We start from the raw sequence: 19032 nt of genomic DNA on the forward strand, positions 1-19032 counted from the left end.
GGAGAAAGAAATCAATAAAAAAAAAAGAGTCAGAAATATTAATAACAATGACTTAAGTAGCTGAGACTTGAAAACAAGTTACTATATGTAACACTAAAGGATTTAAAGCAAAACACAAACGCAACAAAAAAACAAATGAGGGGGCCAGGCATGGTGGCTCACACCTGTAATCCCAGCACTTTGGGAGGCTGAGGTGGGCAGATCATGAGGTCAGGAGATTGAGACCATCCTAGCTAACACGGTGAAACCCCATCTCTACTAAAAATACAAAAAAAAAAAAAAAATTAGCCGGGCGTGGTGGCAGGTGCCTGTAGTCCCAGCTACTCAGAAGGCTGAGGCAGGAGAATGGCATGAATCCAGGAGGCGGAGCTTGCAGTGAGCAGAGATTTTGCCACTGCACTCCAGCCTGGGCAACAAAGCGAGACTCTGTTTCAAAAAAAAAAAAAAAAATAAGGGCCAGGCACTGTGGCTCAAGTTTGTAATCCCAGTGCTTCCGAAGTCTGAGGCAGGAGGATCACTTGAGGACACGAGTTTGAAACTAGTATGGGAAACAGTGAGACCCATCTCTACAAAAAAGTAAGTAAAAGGCTATAAATTTTTTTTAAGAAACAGAAAATATCAATGAAAAATTGGAAACTATTTTTAAAATGGAAATGTTTAATAGAAGTCACCTTAAGAAATTAGAAAAAATAAGAGCAAATTTAACCCAACATAAGCAGAAGCAAATAATAAAAACAGAATCGACTAAATAGAAAAAATTTAGAAATATTTGGCTTTGGCAAAAAGAAAAAATACGAAAAAAAAACAGAAGAAATTTGTGAAATCAAAAGCTGCTTCTTTGAGAAGATCAAAAAAATGAATAAATCTCTAGCCAGACACAGTCACAAAAGGGCACAGCACAGAATGGCTTATTAAAGGCCCAGCTTTCTAGCCAGAGGATAAAAAGAGGTGGCTGGGCAAGGTGGCTCCCACCAGTAACCTCAACACTTTGGGAGGCCCAGGCAGGAGGACTGCTTGAAGCTAGGAGTTCAAGATCAGCCTGGGCAACATGATGAGTCTCAGTCTCAAAAAACACCAGGGAGGCCAGACACAGTGGCTCATACCTGTAATCCCAACACTTTGGGTGGCCGAGGCAGGCAGATCACCTGAGGTCAGGAGTTCGAGACCAGCCTGCCCAACATGGTGAAACTCCGTCTATTAAAAATACAAAAATTAGCCAGGTGTGGTGGCATGTGCCTGTAGTCCCAGCGACTCAGGAGGCAGAGGCAGGAGAATCACTTGAACCCAGGAGGTGGAGGTTGCAGTGAGCCGAGATCGTGCCACTGCACTCCAGCCTGAGCGACAGAGTGAGACTCCAAGTCAAAACATAAATAAATAAATAAATAAATAAATAACCCGGGGAAACATTCAGGAAGATCACAGAGAAAGAACTGGGAAAAGCAACACCACGAAGTTGTTTATGAATCTCTAGGTTTGCCCCCTAACCTATACATGCAAGAATATGACCCTACTCACAATATTAAAGCCTTTGAAAACTGAACTAACAGATACTCTGTCCAGGAACCAGACTGGCTATGAAGCAGCACATACATGCAATAGACCCAAATAGGACTGCAAAGATGTTGAAAAATAAACTGACATTAGAATAACATCCCAAAGAGGAGTTGGGACTTGAAGCTTGAACCTAACCAAATCACTAAAACAAAATTATCAACATTTTCCACAGGATTTAAGTAAGATCCAGAGTCTAATAAAATAGTATGCAAAGAGGAAAATCTCAACTTGCCTGGGAAAAGAAACAGACATCAATGCAAAGATGAAAGAGATATCTAAGACTTTCTATTCAGTGCCATAAAAATGCTCAAGGAAGCAATAGTGAACAATTTGAAACAATGTTTTTAGGGAGAAAATACCTCACTGTATGGACTCAAGAGCAGAAAGAAGATAACAGATAACAGGAAAGTATCAGTGTGAAATAAAATTTATCCAATCTGAAAAACACAGAGAAAGATGTTTAAAGAAACAGAGATTTTTTTTTTTTTTTTTTTGAGACGGAGTCTTGCCCTGTCGCCCAGGCTGGAGTGCAGTGGCCCGCAATCTCAGCTCACTGCAAGCTCCGCCTCCCGGGTTGACGCCATTCTCCCGCCTCAGCCTCTCCGAGTAGCTGGGACTACAGGCACCCGCCACCACGCCCGGCTAATTTTTTGTATTTTTAGTAGAGATGGGGTTTCACCGTGGTCTCCATCTCCTGACCTCGTGATCCGCCCGCCTCGGCCTCCCAAAGTGCTGGGATTACAAGCGTGAGCCACCACGCCCGGCAACACAGAGCTTTAGGAACCTGTTGGTAAGAGGAATCCCAGAAAGAGACATTCTCAGTGGCCAGGCACAGTGCATCAGCACCACGGCTGAGCTGAAACACCATATCATGAGATCATGGCATCTGAAACCCACAATATTAAGAAACAGAACTTGGCTGGGTGTGGTGCCTCACACCTGCAATCTCAGCACTTTGGGAGGCCAAGATGAGCAGATTGCTTGAGCCCAGGAGTTCAAGACCAGCCTGGCAACATGGCAAAACCCCATCTCTACTAAAAATACACAATTCTCCAGGCATGGTAGTGTACACCTGTAATTCCAGCCGCTCACGAGGCTGAGGTGGGAGGATCGCTTGAACCTGGGAGGTTGAAGCTACAGTGAGCCGTGACCATGTCACTACACTGCAGTGTGGGCAACAGCGAGTGCCTGTCTCAAAAAATAAATAAATAAAGCAAAAATAAAATAAAAGAAATACAACTTTTGGCCAGGCACGGTGGCTCACGCCTGTAATCCCAGCACTTTGGGAGGCCAAGGTGGGTGGATCACAAGGTCAGGAGTTCGAGACCAGCCTGGCCAACGTGTTGAAACCCCGTCTCTACTAGAAATACAAAATTTAGCCAGGCTGGAGTGCAGTAGCAAGATCTCAGCTCACTGCAACCCCCGCCTCCCGGGTTTAAACGATTGGCCTGACTCAGCCTCCTGAATAGCTGGGATTACAGGCTTGCACCACCATGCCTGGTTAATTTTTGTATTTTCAGTAGACGGGGTTTCACCATGTTGGCCAGCCTGGTCTCCAACTCCTGACCTCAGCTGATCCACCAGCCTTGGCCTCCCAAAGGTGCTGGGATGACAGGCATGAGCCACAGCACCCGGCCTACAAAAACGTTTTTAGATATACTGATCCAAACTATCACCCTCTAACTGGATAAGGGAGTATAGCTCTGTGAGAATTCTGTTTTCTTTTATTCAAGCTAAATAGCTTTGTTCTTTTAGCTGTTCCTTATATGAAAGTTTTAAGTTCCTTTTTTTTTTTTTTGAGATGGGGTCTGTCACCTAGGCTGGAGTACAGTGGCGCGATCTTGGCTCACTGCAACCTCCACCTCCCGGGTTTAAGTGATTCTCTTGCCTCAGCCTCCCAAGTAGCTGGGATTACAGGCACATGCCACCACACCAGGCTAATTTTTGTATTTTTCGTAGAGACGGAGTTTCGCTGTGTTGGCCAGACTGGTCTTGAACTCCTGACCTCAAGCGATCAGCACACCTCAGCCTCCAAAAGTGCTGGGATTACAGGTGTGAGCCACCATGCTCAGCCTCCTTTGACATTTTAGACCACTTTATGAAGTTGATACAATATTATTCCCATATTTCTACGTTTTACTTAATTTTTTTATATTTAAGAAAATATGGAATGTTTCATGAATTTACATGTCATCCTTGTGCAGGGGCCATGCTAATAATCTTCTCTGTATTGTTCCAATTTTAGTATATGTGCTGCCAAAGAAGTACTCTATATTAAAAAAACTAATATAGTAGGGTTTCAAAAAAACAAACGGAGGAACTGAAATGGAATTGCTAAATTTTTATTTTTCCAAATAAGCCATTAAAAAATTTTTGGCGTTAGTATTTCACACACACACACACACACACACACAAAAAGCATCTTAATATTATAAAGGTAATAAATACTCAGTCTCAGAATAAAAAAGACAAGAAAGATCTGTAAGGAATTTTACACCAATATTTTTGTGGAGTACAAGCATTAGGGTGTCATTGGTCTGTATCTTTGGAAGTTTTGGACTCAGAAGTGAAAATTACATATATGGTCTTACTAGCAAGCAAAATTGAGTGTAACAATCACCATCCACTTTCTAAATATTATACTCTTGTTAATGTATCATAAAATGTGCCAGATTTTATATTTCATTTATTTTGTAGCACGAAATTATGTCACTTGAAGAAAGAACATTAAAGGGGCATTTCGGATTCCTGCTTGATAAGAGTAGGAATCTGCAAAACAAGGATTATATACATGATTGACAGGCAGCTATAAAATATAACCTCATAGTTATTTCCATGACAAATACTTCCAAGGGAGTTTGAAGAGAGAACAATGGGGTAAAACAGAAGTATAACCAATTATCCAATTATATAAAACCTGAATTGCAAATTATTTTAAAGCAAACATAAATATTTTCAAGTATAGCACATAAAAAACACGGATTAAGTCCCCTATAGGTTAATGGCCATCCTCTAATTTGGGTTCGTTTGTTTGTTTTTTTTTCAAGACAGCGTCTTGCTCTGTCACCCAGGCTGGAGTGCAGTGGCATGATCTGGGCTCACTCCAACCTCCGCCTCCCGGGTTCAAGAGGTTCTCCTGCCTCAGCCTTCTGAGTAGCTGGGATTGCAGGCATGTGCCACCAAGCCCAGCTAATTTTTGTATTCTTAGTAGAGACGGGTTTCACTATGTTGGCCAGGCTGGTCTCGAACTCTTGACCTCATGATCTGCCTGCCTCAGCCTCCCAAAGTGCTGGGATTACAGGCGTGAGCCACCACGCCCAGCCCACCATCCTCTAATTTCTACACACTCCACAAATCCTCATAAAAACCATATAGGCCAAGAAAAAGAGCAAATAAAATCATCCATAGCTGACCCCACAGCATTATAAGGAAATGAAATGACTAAAAACTCCAATTTACGTATAGGAGCATAAACATTGAAGACCAGAAGCTTCAATGGGAACTGTCCAGAAGAGCAATATAGCAGGGTCCTAGTGGTAACTGAATTACATGTAATATGACCAAGGATTTACCATCAGGAGAGGGCCCCATCTGAGAGAAAGTACCGGCACATCTGAGACATGACAGTGAGAGCAATGGCTGTTGGGAAGTCAAAAATAATACACTTAGAAAGTATGTAAGATCAAAGGCAACAGTTTTAGCAAGGCACAGTTTCTGGGAGAGAAGGAGGTGTCATTTGGAGGGTTGATGATAAAGGGAAAAAAGGAAGTGACCAGAGCATAAATGGCCTACTAAAACAAGACAGAACTATGGCGGGGGGTGGGGGGAGGTGTTAATTTATTTTTAAAACTACATTTCACTGTGGCAACAAATCAGAGTGCTCTTGAACTAAGAGACCGAGAAGGCCACCCTAACCCCATCACCAAAATAAGACAACATAAGATAGCAATATTGTTGGTACAGTAAAATCTAGCACAAACAACCTGAACAGAAAAAAGGACTCAGCATTCATACCAAATTACTTATAAGGAATAAAAAGTAAAATACTTGGGCAGACGAAAATACACCAAAAACCCTTACAGAGAAAAGATGTAATATCACCATATCCATCGCAAATTTAAAGTAATTAAATAACAAATGCAGACATAAAAGAACACCTCAAATGAGAAACTCAAAATTTTAAACAGAGTAGACAAATAACAGGAACTTGTAAAACATGAACTGAACTTAAATGAAGACTAAATTACAAAAGATGCCCTAGAGAGAACAGATATCATCTAAAGAGATAGAAAATAGGAATGCTTTCACATAAATGAAAAAGAAATAGATGTGAAAGGAATCAAAGAAAAGTCATACATTTAGAAGAGAGAGAACAGGTGTGGTAGCACACACCTGTAATCCCAACACTCTGGGAGGCCAAGGAGGGTGGATCACTTGAGGTCAGGAGTTCGAGACCAGTCTGACCAACATGGTGAAACCCTGTCTCTACTAAAAATACAAAAATTGGCAGGGCATGGTGGCGCATGCTTGTAATCCCAGCTACTTGGGAGGCTGAGGCAGGAGAATCACTTGGACCTGGGAGATGGAGGTTGCACTAAGCTGAGATGGCACCACTCCCCTCTAACCTGGGCAACAGAGCCAGACTCTGTGTTGGAAAAAAAAAAAAAGAGAGGCAAATAAGATTCAATAGTCAAAGATTACTGAAGAATATAATAGAACAGAACTACTAATACTCAAAGCTACAACTCAAGAAAATTTCTTGGATGTCGAAGAAAAAAAAAAGTCATATACTAAGAAATAAAATCAGGTGGGCATTAGCAACACAAGCAAGATACAAGCAGGGTAGTATTTCCAAGAAATATTTCAAGAATCAAAGAAAAGTCATACACATAGAAGAGAGAGAACAGGTGATAGATGTGAATCAAATCTTTTATATCCAGCCATACTGTCCTTCAAATATCAAGGATATAGGAAACAATTTAAACATGTAAAAATTTAAGAAATTGTTCCACAAGCATACCTGAGGAATCTACTAGATGATGAGCTTTATCCAACCAAGAATTGATTGAGAATTTCAAGAAAAGATCTGTAAATCTTTAAAGATATTATAGTACTAAATTTAAAACAAACGTATTGATGAGGAAGAATAGTATGTAAAATGACATACTCTCACAAAGTAAATATAACTTCAAAAAATCACAGGAAAAGAGACAGAAAAAAAAGAAACTGGAATAAGACCTCACACGTAAGAAAATGAAACGAAATGGCTCTAATATAAAGCTAATAAACCAAATAGAAGAAACCTAAATTTTTTTTAAAAAAAAAGAGAGAGACTAAGAGGATTTTTAAAGGTATAATATAAAGGTAACAAACGAAAATATAAACTCTCTTAAGTAAAAAATAAAAATAAAAAATAAGCAAATAAAACCATCAAACAGAATATAAGACCCAGAGTAAGTATAACATAAACCAAAGATGAGATCAATTCAGTGAAAAAGCTAAGGTTTAAAACAGACTGCATCTACAAAAGAGCAAGTACTAATAATACACGTGCTTTACCATTTGGCATGCACTTGTATAGGTATCTCACTACCTAATCTGGGAGGTAGTTTAGAAAAGTACTGCTTTTCTCTTTTACTCAGATTTGCCAAGTCTTTGTTGTTGTTGTTGTTGTTGTTATTGTTCTTGAGACGCGGTCTCACTCTGTCACTCAGGCTGGAGTGCAGTGGCATGAACACTGCTCACTGAAGCCTGGACCTGTCAGGCTCAAGCAATCCCCCAACGTAGCCTGCCAAGTAGCCGGGATTACAGGCACGCACCACCACGCCTGGCTAATTTTTGTATTTTGGCACAGATAGGGTTTTGCCATGTTACCCAGGCTGGCCTGGAACTCTTGGGCTCAAGTGATCCTCCCACCTCTGCCTCTCAAAGCACTGAGATTACAGGCGTGAGCCATCGTCCCTGGCCTATTTCCTGGGTTTTAAAATGTCACTTGGTCTCCCCACAGAAATCTTTAAAATGAATTAGCCTCTATCAAAAGCTTCCCTAGGCTGAGGCAGAGCTTGCAGTGAGCCAAGATCGCGCCACTGCACTCCAGCCTGGGCGAAAGAGCGAGACTCCGTCTCAAAAACGAAACCGAACCGAACCGAACCGAACCAACCAAACCAAACAAAATTAAATTAAATTAAATTAAAGCTTCCCTAGGCTGGGTGCGGTGGCTCACGCCTGTATTCCCAGCACTTTGGGAGGCCGAGGCAGGTGGATCACAAGGTCAAGAGATTGAGACCATCGTGGCCAACATGGTGAAACACGGTTCTACTAAAAATACAAAAATTTGCTGGTCGCGGTGGCACACGCCTGTAATCCCAGCTATTCAGGAGGCTGAGGCAGGAGAATTGTCTGAACCCGGAAGGCGGACGTTGAGGTAAGCCAAGATCATGCGACTGCATTCCAGCCTGGTGACAGAGCGAGACTCCATCTCAACAAAAAAGCTTCCCTAACAAAGAAGAAGTTGGAAGATGCTTAAGTCTCCTTGGTTTTCATTTAGTGGCAGTGGCAATCTAAGATGGCAAAGAATGTGGCACTATCTCAGGTATTAGACGCAAGACCAGGGCTCTTAGTAAACAGCCACACTTCAGAGTTAAGAACTACTCAAACACAGGATATATGATCTCTACAACTCTAAGTTAAATCATGTACAGTTAAATTCTGTTACAATGCTTGTTTTGAAAACACACATTGGCTCCAACACAATTGATGGGGAGCATTTTGAGCATTTCAAATTTCATGTTTGCTTCTGTGAATTTCATCTGTTAGAAACTCTAGATGAACACAGAAAACAGCATCTAGCCAAAACACGTCTCATAGGCATGCACAGCAGCAGCCAGACACACACCTCAAACAACTACCTCAGTTCCCCTTGTATGTTGTGAGCCACACCCATCTACATCTGATGTTACAACTTTCCATCAGATTTCAGATAACCTGCCTTTCTCCACTTCACAATAATTTACAAACTGTAATCCTTCAGATGCCCACTTCTGCAAGCAAGCACTGTCTTTTTCAAGGTAAACTGCAATATTTACATCATAGTGTTATGTATTTGTTAACCATTTAACATATGTAAAACAGTACTACCATTTTAAGTTCTTACCTTTGTTTTTAATCTGTCACTAATAATGTTTTTTAATGTTGTGGTCAAACTCACTTTTCCCATAAGCCCTGTGGTTTTTATTGCGTGACTTTGCAAAGCGCAGCGACTTTTAGGAATCTCTATGTCCCAATACAGTGGAATTTCCTGTATATAAAGCATTTAGAAATATACTGTAACAGGCTGGGCGCGGTGGCTCACACCTGTAACGCCAGCACTTTGGTAGGCAGAGGCGGGCAGATCACCTGAGGTCTGGAGTTGGAGGCCAGCCAATGGAGAAACCCTGTCTCTACTAAAAATACAAAATTGGCCAGGCATGGTGGCACATGCCTGTAATCCCAGCTACTCGGGAGGCTGAGGCAGGAGAATCACTTGAACCAGTGAGGCGGAGGTTGCAGTGAGCAGAGATCGCGCCGCCATTGCACTCCAGCTTGGGCAACAAGAGCGAAACTACGTCTCAAAAAAACAAATATACTGTAACAATGTAGTCATTAAGTATTGGCTATACTTACAATCTCCTTAAGGGAGTGTCACAAAGTTTGTATCAGCTAACATGTAAAAAGTCTAGCATAAAATGTGGCTCAAAATAGATACCAAATAAATACTGCTTTGCTTAATGTTCCCCTTCTTAAAAATTCTAACTTGGTCCTCAAGCATTGATAATTAAACGTAATCTTGTACTATCCAAGGAGTTCTCTTTGAAAAATAGAGTAACATTTTAAGTGTAAGCCATTTTATTGTGAGAGGAAAAAAACGTTTTTGAATTTGAACAGCAACCATGTATAAAAGCAGACAACCAACCAAGGCCAGGCTTTTTTTCCCTAGGTCTATTGTTTTTAAAAGCAAACTTTCACTTCTCCTTTTATGTAATCAGATAAAACAACTCTTACAGATGCCACTCAGGAATGTTTACACAATCTCCTCTGTAATAAAATCAAATGGAATCTTTAAGATTAAAAATATTACTGGCTTCCAATAATATTTCCCCAAGGTGTTTCAGTAGAAATTTCATATTATTTCAACTGAAGATTTGTTCATATTATACTAACCAAAGAAAGTGCAGTAGAGTCCATCAGATAACAAAAACATCAACCTGTCCATCATTTAATTCTTACACTGCGATTTTTATTTTACTTTTTTTCCCCCCAGACAAGGTCTCATTCTGTCACCCAGGCTGGAGTGCAGTAGCATGATGACAGCTCATTGCAGTCTTGAACTCCTAGGCTCAAGCGGTCCTCCACCTCAGCCTCCCAAGTAGCTAGGACTACAGGTTTGCACCACCACCACATCCAGGTAACTTTTTCTTTTTTTTTTTCTTTTTTTTTTTTTTGAGACGGAGTCTCGCTCTGTGGCCCAGGCTGGAGTGCAGTGGCGCGATCTCGGCTCACTGCAAGCTCTGCCTCCCGGGTTCACGCCATTCTCCTGCCTCAGCCTCTCCAAGTAGCTGGGACTACAGGCGCCCGCCACCACGCCCGGCTAATTTTTTGTATTTTTAGTAGAGACGGGGTTTCACCGTGGTCTCCATCTCCTGACCTCGTGATCCGCCCGCCTCGGCCTCCCAAAGTGCTGGGATTACAAGCATGAGCCACCGCGCCCGGCCAACTTTTTCATTTTTTACAGAGACAGAGCTTTGCTATGTTGCCCAGGCTGGTCTCAAACTCCTGACTTCAAGAGATCTTCCACATTGGCCTCCCAAAGCACTGGGATTACAAGCTATTTTACTTCTAAATAACAAGGAAAGAAAAGATTGCTTTAATTAAATTAAAAGTGTAAGGGATTATTTTAATGCCATATTAAGTAGTGAACAATATAATTTTCCTATCTTACCTAGGAGGAAAAAAACCCATATGCAACAAGTTAGACTAGTGTTTTTAAAGTTACAACTTTAATACAAGTTTGTACAGCACGTATCATAAAACAACTTAGATGTTTAAGCCTACAGCTGGCATTTCAGGGAAATTTCCAAAAGTCAAGAATACAACCACAGCATAAAATTCCTTCCACACCCTAACATTTACACTGAGAACTATCACTGAATTGAAGCCTCTTCACTCACCCTTCTTACTATCAGAGTTGGCAATTGACATTCTTTTCAGAACTATTTTTCACTAAGAATCTTAAGTTTGTCTCCTCAACAGGATATTGCCTGTAAATAGAGAGCAAAGTTGTATTTAGATATGAATGCTAATTGCTGGCTAAGCTCACTGTTAAGTGACCTGTTCTCTCTTCCACATCAGCTTCCCAGCATACCAAGAATTAAACCTGATTTTTAAACTTTCTGAAAAACACAAAGCAACTCTAACACTACAATTATTTTCCTTCTAATTTTTTTTTAAGAGATAGAGTCTCGCTATGGTGCCCAGGCTGGAGTGCAGTAGCAATTCACAGGCGCAATAATCACAAACTATAGCCTTGAACTCCTGGGCTCAACCAATCTTGCTGCCTCAGACTCCTGAGGAACTGGCATGCATCCCTGCGCCCAGCTCTTCTAACATTTTATGTTTTAAATTTTATAACAGGCCTATTTCTTAATATCATATATAGTGGTCGTCAACCCTGACTTCATGTCAGAATCGGTTGTAAAGCTTTATGAAACGACGTATGACTGAGCTCTACTATCTGAAGATTCTAATACAGCAGCAGGCTCCTCACAACAAACTCATTTAATCCTGATACCATTTCTCCTCCAATGCCAAAACCAAAGAAACAATAATAAATTTTCCTCTTATTATGCTTTTGTGATGAAAGAAAGGCTATGTAAACAAATACTATAATTCATTTATAAATTAAACTTCAAAGTCTTACCATAATATAGGCTCTGCCCAATATCCTACAATTACTTCATACACTAATGTACTCTGTAATGCCAAAGCCCAGCTTAACTCCCTTCTCCAAAAATTTATGCAAGCACACAATCCAAAGATCTTTCTCTCTTGCCCTGTAATCACTGTTTTCACACTCACTTCACATAACAAATATTTATTAAACATCTACTATGGTACATCATTTTAACCAATGCGAATAGAGCCATTAACAGACGTCCTTATCTTCATAAAACCTACATTTTAATTGTGGAAAATATGTGATAAACATACAAGTAAATGTATGTCAGAAACTGATAAATGAGAATAAAGTAAGAAATAAGAAAATAAGGTGAGAAGGACTGACTGCTAGCCAAGGAAAGCCTCTAAATAACATTTAAAGGACACTGTTTAGCCAGGCATGGTGACATGTTCCTGTAGTCCCAGCTACCCAGAAGGCTAAGGTGGGAGAATCGCTTCAACCCAGGAGACAGGTTGCAGTGAGTCGAGATCACACTACTGCACTCCAGCCCTCCAGCCTGGGCAACAGAGTGAGACCCTGTCTCAAAAAAATTTTTTTAAATTAGGCCAGGCATGATGGCTCACACCTGCAATTCCAGCATTTCGGGAGGCCGAGGCAGGTGGATCACCTGAGGTCTGGAGTTCGAGACCAGCCTGGCCAACATGGTGAAACCCCGCCTGTACTAAAAATACAAAAATTAGCCAGGCGTGGTAGCAGGCACCTGGAATCCCAGCTACTCAGGAAGCTGAGGCAGGAGAATCGCTTAAACCCAGGAGACAGAGGCTGCAGTAAACTAAAATTGTGCCACTGCATGCCAGGCTGGGTGACAGAGCAAAACCCTGTCTCAAAAAATAATAATAAAAATAAATTTAAAATTAAAAATAAATAAAGGACACCTGAGCAGAAGTCCTAAAACAAATAAGAAAAATGAGTCACACAGGTATCTGGGGGAGAAAATTCTGAACAGTCCTTTGCACATGATCCTTTATATGACCTAGCTTTTTATGTCCAAAAATGCTTTTATGAAGAAAGAAGATATATTTGAATCAATGCTCTGTCAGAACTGCATTGTCAGAAGCAGAAATATTAAAAGATACATAAGACTGCACACTAAGGAGAGAGATCCCTTCAGTTGAGGTCAGCTGGACAGTATCTCTCCAGTCCCCCAATCACACCGAGCACCATGCCTGCCTCTCTGGAAACTGTTAGTTAACCAGCGCTTCAATAGTTTGGATGGCAATTCTATTATCATCAAATAACTAATTTGAGCCCCAATAATGACCCAGGACTGCAAGACTTTGACACATCTAAAAAATGGAACATTAAATTCAGTTCCCTTTTAAGCTTTAGTCTGCTTTTCTGAAAATACAGTGTTGTCCATCTACTACTATTGAAAACTGAACTGTGGTCACTCTGCACAAACAAGTATTTTTAACCCACTCTCTTGACGCAAAAGAATTATTTTTTAAAACATTTCAGGTTTCTAACACAATACAGAATTTTAAAAATATATGCTGTCAGTTTAAAACAAAAACATATATTCATTCATACTGCATCTCACTCCAGAAAGACAAAAATTAAAAAGTAAGCAAACAGGCCAGGCGCAGTAGCATGTACCATAATCTCAGCTACTTGGGAGGCTGAAGCAGGAGGATCACTTGAGCTCAGGACTAGCATGGGCAACATAGTGAAATCCTGGTCTCACACATACACACACACACACACACACACACACACACACACACACACACAAATTTAAAAAGCAAGCAAAGAATAAATTTACCACATTATTAAAAGATTTTCACTTCTCACTAGATTTTTTTTTTTTTTTTTTTTTTGAGACGAAGTTTCACTCTTGTCCCCCAGGCTGGAGTGCAATGGCGTGATCTTGGCTCACTGCAACCTCCACCTCCTGGGTTCAAACGATTCTCCCGCCTCAGCCTCCCGAGTAGCTGGGATTACAGGCGCCTGCAACCACGCCCAGCTAATTTTTGTTATTTTTAGTAGAGACGGGGTTTCACCACGTTGGCCAGGCTGGTCTCGAACTTCTGACCTCAGGTGACCCACCCGCCTCAGCCTCCCAAAGTGCTGGGATTACAGGCGTGAGCCACTGCACATGGCCCTCACTAGATTTCTACAGAAAAATCATTTTGTAATTTTTATAATAATTATATACACATTATATATACATATATAAAATAGCAAAACTGCATTTTGTTTTCTGGTATGCTTTTAAGGAATAACTTATCCGAGTTTAAACTTATGATTACTGGCAGGGCGCAGTGGCTCACGCCTGTAATCCCAGCACTTGGGAGGCTGAGGTGGGTGGATCACCCGAGGTAAGCAGTCTGGGACCAGCCTAGCCAACATGGCGAAACCCCGTCTCTACTAAAAATACAAAACTTAGCTGGGCGTGGTGGTGGGCACCTGTAATCCCAGCTACTGGGGAGGCTGAGGCAGGAGAATCACTTGAACCTGGGAGGCGGAGGTTGCAGTGAGCCAGAGGGTGCAGTGAGCCAAGATCGCGCCACTATACTCCAGCCTGGACAACAAAAGCGAGTCTCCATCTCAAAAAAATAAATAAACTTATGATTAACTACTATGTACAGAATGGGATTTCAGAACAGACCAAACTTTGTTTCCATTTTTTGATTTTTTGTTATATTCTAAATACATAAAGTACAAGCAAAAGTATATTAAAACCAATTTCAAAGTTACTGTCCACTCTTAGTTGCAAAACTGGAATTCTGTCACAAAGAAATTTAATTAATCAGTTAAACTTTCATGTGCATATGGACACCTACTTGCTAACAATTCCTAATCTAAATTTCATCAGCAACTAAAGCTAAACTAAGTATCATTAACTAGCAGAAACATTAACTTTCCCAAAGAAAATAAATCACATAAAATAATTCACCTATTATACAATGGGCCGGGCGTGGTGGCTCATGCCTGTAATCCCATCACTTTGGGAGGCCAAGGTGGGCGGATCAGGAGGTCAGGAGATCAAGACCATCCTGGCTAACACAGTGAAACCCCATCTCTACTAAAAATACAAAAAAATAGCTGGGCATGGTGGCGGGCACTGTAGTCTCAGCTACTTGGGAGGCTGAGGCAAGAGAATGGCGTGAACCCGGGAGGCAGAGTGTGCAATGAGCCAAGACTGCACCACTGCCCTCCAGCCTGGGCAACAGAGCGAGACTCCATCTGAAAAAATAACAATAATAATAATAATAATTTACCTATTATACAATGTATACAGCCACCTAATAAGTATTACTACTCCTTTGCCTAACAAAGAATTCCCTTACCTTCCTCCTACACCCCTCCCCTAAATAGTTAAACACTAGGCAGGTGTGATGTTAAGTGCCCTGAAAAGAAAAAAAAGTTTTATTCCAGACTGTAACTAACACTAGCTGTTGATCTTAATCTCAGTCTGTTTGCTTAATAAAAATGTCCCCACCTTGAAAAGTTTTGAGAATTAAGAAAGGACTCTAAATAAAGCATGCTGTATCCAAAATGGTAACCACTCACCACATGTGATTATCTGAATTTAAATTCTGATTAATTAAAAACTCATTTCCTCAGTTGCACTAGCCATATTTCAAGTGTGCAATAATTACATGTGGCCAGGCCAGGCACAGTAGCTCACACCTGTAATCCCAGCACTTTGGGAGGCCAAGGCAGGAGGACTGCTTGATCCCAGGAGTTCAAGACTAGCCTGGCCAACATGGCGAAACCCCATCTCTACCAAAAATACAAAAATTAGCCAGGCGTGATAGCACGCCTGTAGTTGCAGCTACTCGGAAGACTGAGCTAGGAGGATAGCTTGAGCCCGGGAGGTGGAGGCTGCAGTGAGCCGTGATCAAACCACTGCACTCCAGCCTGTGTGACAGAGTTAGACCCTGTCTTAACAACAACAACAACAAACAAACCTACACATGACCAATGGCTATCATATTAGAGCAGATAACAAGTATTTCCATCATCACAGAAAATTCTACTGTGCAGTGCTACTCTAAAGCACCTAGAGCAGAGCCTGGCAAATGGTAGATTTCTCATTTTACCTGGCAAATAGTGACGAATCACAAACATAATCATCACGCTATTTTAACTTCTCTCACCACTTTTCTAGGAAAGAAAAATTCTGTCCTTTAACACTTACAACTAACAATATAAATCATTCAGGCTAAAGTCCAAAACTACATTTATTGATGTACAGTATTTTAACTATTCTCAGCTTAGATTTTTCTTATAACTGACATTAACATTTGAAGAGCAAAAAAGAAGGAAGCAGCAGCAACAGCAACCAACCTACCAACACTTGATTGAAAGGCATTAGGGTATGTCCACCTTTTCCAAGCGGGTTAAAATCTAAGGTGTGGATTTTGTTCTACTCTGGCAACCTCATATTTCCTACCCTTAACCTAGATCCTAATAAAGTGGTGTAAATATCTGGTAACATCCTCAAACTTTTAGATAAACAAATAGCATCAACAGTAGGCAAAGGCCACAATTTTCTAATGACTTAATTTTCCATATAAGTTAAAACAGTTTGTAATTACAAAAAAAAAAAATACAAAAAAACCCCAGCTTCTGGCAAACACAAGTCTTCCTTAAACTCTTACATAGGACCGGGCACAGTGGCTCATGCCTGTAATCCCAGCACTTTGGGAGGCCAAGGTGGGCAGAACACTTGAGGTCACTAGTTCAAGACCAGCCTGGCCAACATGGTGAAACACCATCTCTACTAAAAATACAAAAAAAGTATTAGCCAAGTGTGGTGGCAGGCGCCTGTAATCCCAGCTACTTGGGAGGCTGAGGCATGAACCCAGGAGGTGGAGGTTGCAGTGAGCCAAGATCACACCACTGCACTCCAGCCTGGGCGACAGAGCAAAACTGTCTCAAAAAACAAACAAAATAAAATAAACTCTTAAATAGTATATGTTACATTAAATTCATCCTGTCCTTTTTCTAGACAAATTATCAGCAAGAAACATTATGCAAGCATTTTGACTAACTGAGGACAATGCTTTAGTCAGAAAACAGAAGAGTAACGTTGGAAAAAAAGAGAAAAATATACAACAAAACTGAATTTTAGAGATCAACTAGACTAGATCAAGCCAGGCAAATCTGCTGCAGAAACTCTAAAATTTTTGCAAACTTATGTGTAAAGCAGGTTTCCACTAAAAATTTAAGGAACAAAAAAGTTTATTTTGAAATACAAACTAACTGCATTTCCTACTTAAGTTTATCATAACAAGTACAGTACAACTAACAAAGTAGCAGCTCAAAAGTTGAATGCTGCAGGAATGATTTAACAAGTTACCAAGCGGCCAGGAGCAGTGGCTCAGGCCTGTAATCCCAGCATTTTGGGAGGCCAAGGCGGGTGGATCACTTGAGGCTGGGAGTTTGAGACGAGCCTGAACAACCTGGAGAAACCCCATCTCTACTAAAAATACAAAATTAGCCAGGCGTGGTGGCACACGCCTGTAATCCCAGCTACTCGGGAGGCTGAGGCAGAATTGCTTGAACCCGGGAGGCAGAGGTTTCGGTGAGCCTAGATCACGCCATTGCCCTCCAGCCAAGGCAACAAGAGCGAAACTCCGTCTCAAAAAAAAAAAAAACAAGTTACCAACCTAGCAACACTTCATTACATACGGCACACACATCACATTATGTCCAACATTTCCTTTATCAGACAGGGCAAAAAAAAAATCTTAAAATCAAAAGCACTAACTTAGTATCGAATCTCAAGAAACAGAAGCAATTTCAAAAAATCAATACTATCCTTTTGGTCAGTAATACTTTCTTCATTCCTAATGTATGACAACAGTAAGGACATTTTAGCTCCTTTACTTTTCTTTCATTTAGTGACTTCCACATTTCTCTCACATATAACTTATCAATAGATCTTCAGCACTGTGATTTTGGCAATAAACTTACAGGTTTTTGCCCCACTAACACGACCACAAAAAAATTAGATGTTTAATCAAAAATTGCTATTCTACGGATGGTTAAACACACTGTGGTACATCCATATCATGGAATACTACTCGGCAATAAAAAGGAATAAACTATTAGCTGGATGTAGTAGCCCTGTAGTGATCCCCGCTACTCCGGAGGCTGAAGCAGGAGGACTGCTTGAGTCCAGTAGTTTCAGGTTACAGTGCCCTATTGATAGAGCCTATAAATAACCACTACACTCCAGCCTGGGCAACAGAGGAAGACTCTATCTCTAAACCCAAAAGAATGGCAAAATTATACAAATAGAGGACATGTACTGGTTGCTGGAGCCTGCAGCGAGAGGGGATGGGAGGGGGTGGGAGAGATAATGGATGTGGTTTTAAAAGGGCAACAGAGGAGGGGTACTTTGGACTGAAGGAACTGTTCTGTAGCCTAATTGTAGTGGTGCAATCTATACATGGGGTAACACTGCATAGAAGTAAATACAGTCAGCTCTCATTATCCTTGGTGTCTGCATCCACAGGTAAAAACTATTTTTAAAAATACAATAAAAAATACAAATTTTAAAAACACAGTATAACTATATAACAGTAATATTGCATTAGGTATTATAAGTAATCTAGAGATATTTAAAGTATACATTTGCATAGTTTATATGCAAATACTACACCACTTTACATAAGGGACTCAAATACCCACAAATTTTGGAATCTCACGGGATCCTGAAATTAACCCCCAACAGTTACCAAGGGATGACTGCACCCGCGTGCGCCGAGCACTCACACGCGTGTACAAGTAAACTGGGGAAATCTGAATAAGATTGATGGATTGTATCAATGTTATAATAATGAACCATGGTTTTGCAAGGTGTTACTGTTAGGAAAACTGAGTAAAGTGTACTGTATTATTCCTTAAACTACGTGATTATTACAGTCTTCTCAAAATTAAAAGTTTGACTTATTTAAAAAGTGCTAACACTTGGCCAGGCATGGTGGCTCACACCTGTAATCGCAGCACTTTGGGAGGCCGAGGCAGGTGGATCACGAGGTCAGGAGATCAAGACCATCCTGGCTAAAATGGTGTAACCCCGTCTCTACTAAAAAATACAAAAAATTAGCCGGGCATGGTGGTGGGCACCTGTAGTCCCAGCTGCTCGGGAGGCTGAGGCAGGAGAATGGCGTCAACTCAGGAGGCAGAGCTTGCGTGAGCTGAGATCGCGCCACTGCACTCCAGCCTGGGCGACAGAGCGAGACTCAGTCTCAAAAAAAAAAAAAAAGAAGTGCTAACACTTGAGAAAATCTGAATATGAACCAGATATTAGACAATATTAGAGAATGATTGTTAGAAGTATACAAGACGATGTCCTTATTCTTAGGAGATGCTTGCTTAAGTATTTAGAGATGAAGTTTTTTGTTTTTGTTTTGAGACAGTCTTCCTCTGTTGCCGAGGCTGGAACTGCAACCTCCACCTCCCAGGTTCAAGCGATTCTTGTGCCTCAGCCTCCCTAGTAGCTGGGACTACAGGCGCACACCACCACG

General features: G+C 40.9%; 1 protein-coding gene and 1 non-coding gene across 3 annotated transcripts in view; both read right to left on the reverse strand.

The window, feature by feature from the left end:
• Positions 1–19032, reverse strand: part of NAA15 (N(alpha)-acetyltransferase 15, NatA auxiliary subunit) — a 91304-nt gene that overhangs the window by 70064 nt on the left and 2208 nt on the right. The window lies entirely within an intron of this gene.
• LOC115836226 lies at positions 3714–3822 on the reverse strand. The gene has a single exon (XR_004031191.1). It is a non-coding gene; the product is annotated as a U6 spliceosomal RNA (small nuclear RNA).

This window comes from Nomascus leucogenys, chromosome 7b (genome assembly GCF_006542625.1).
Source record: "Nomascus leucogenys isolate Asia chromosome 7b, Asia_NLE_v1, whole genome shotgun sequence".
NCBI classification, from domain to species: domain Eukaryota; kingdom Metazoa; phylum Chordata; class Mammalia; order Primates; family Hylobatidae; genus Nomascus; species Nomascus leucogenys.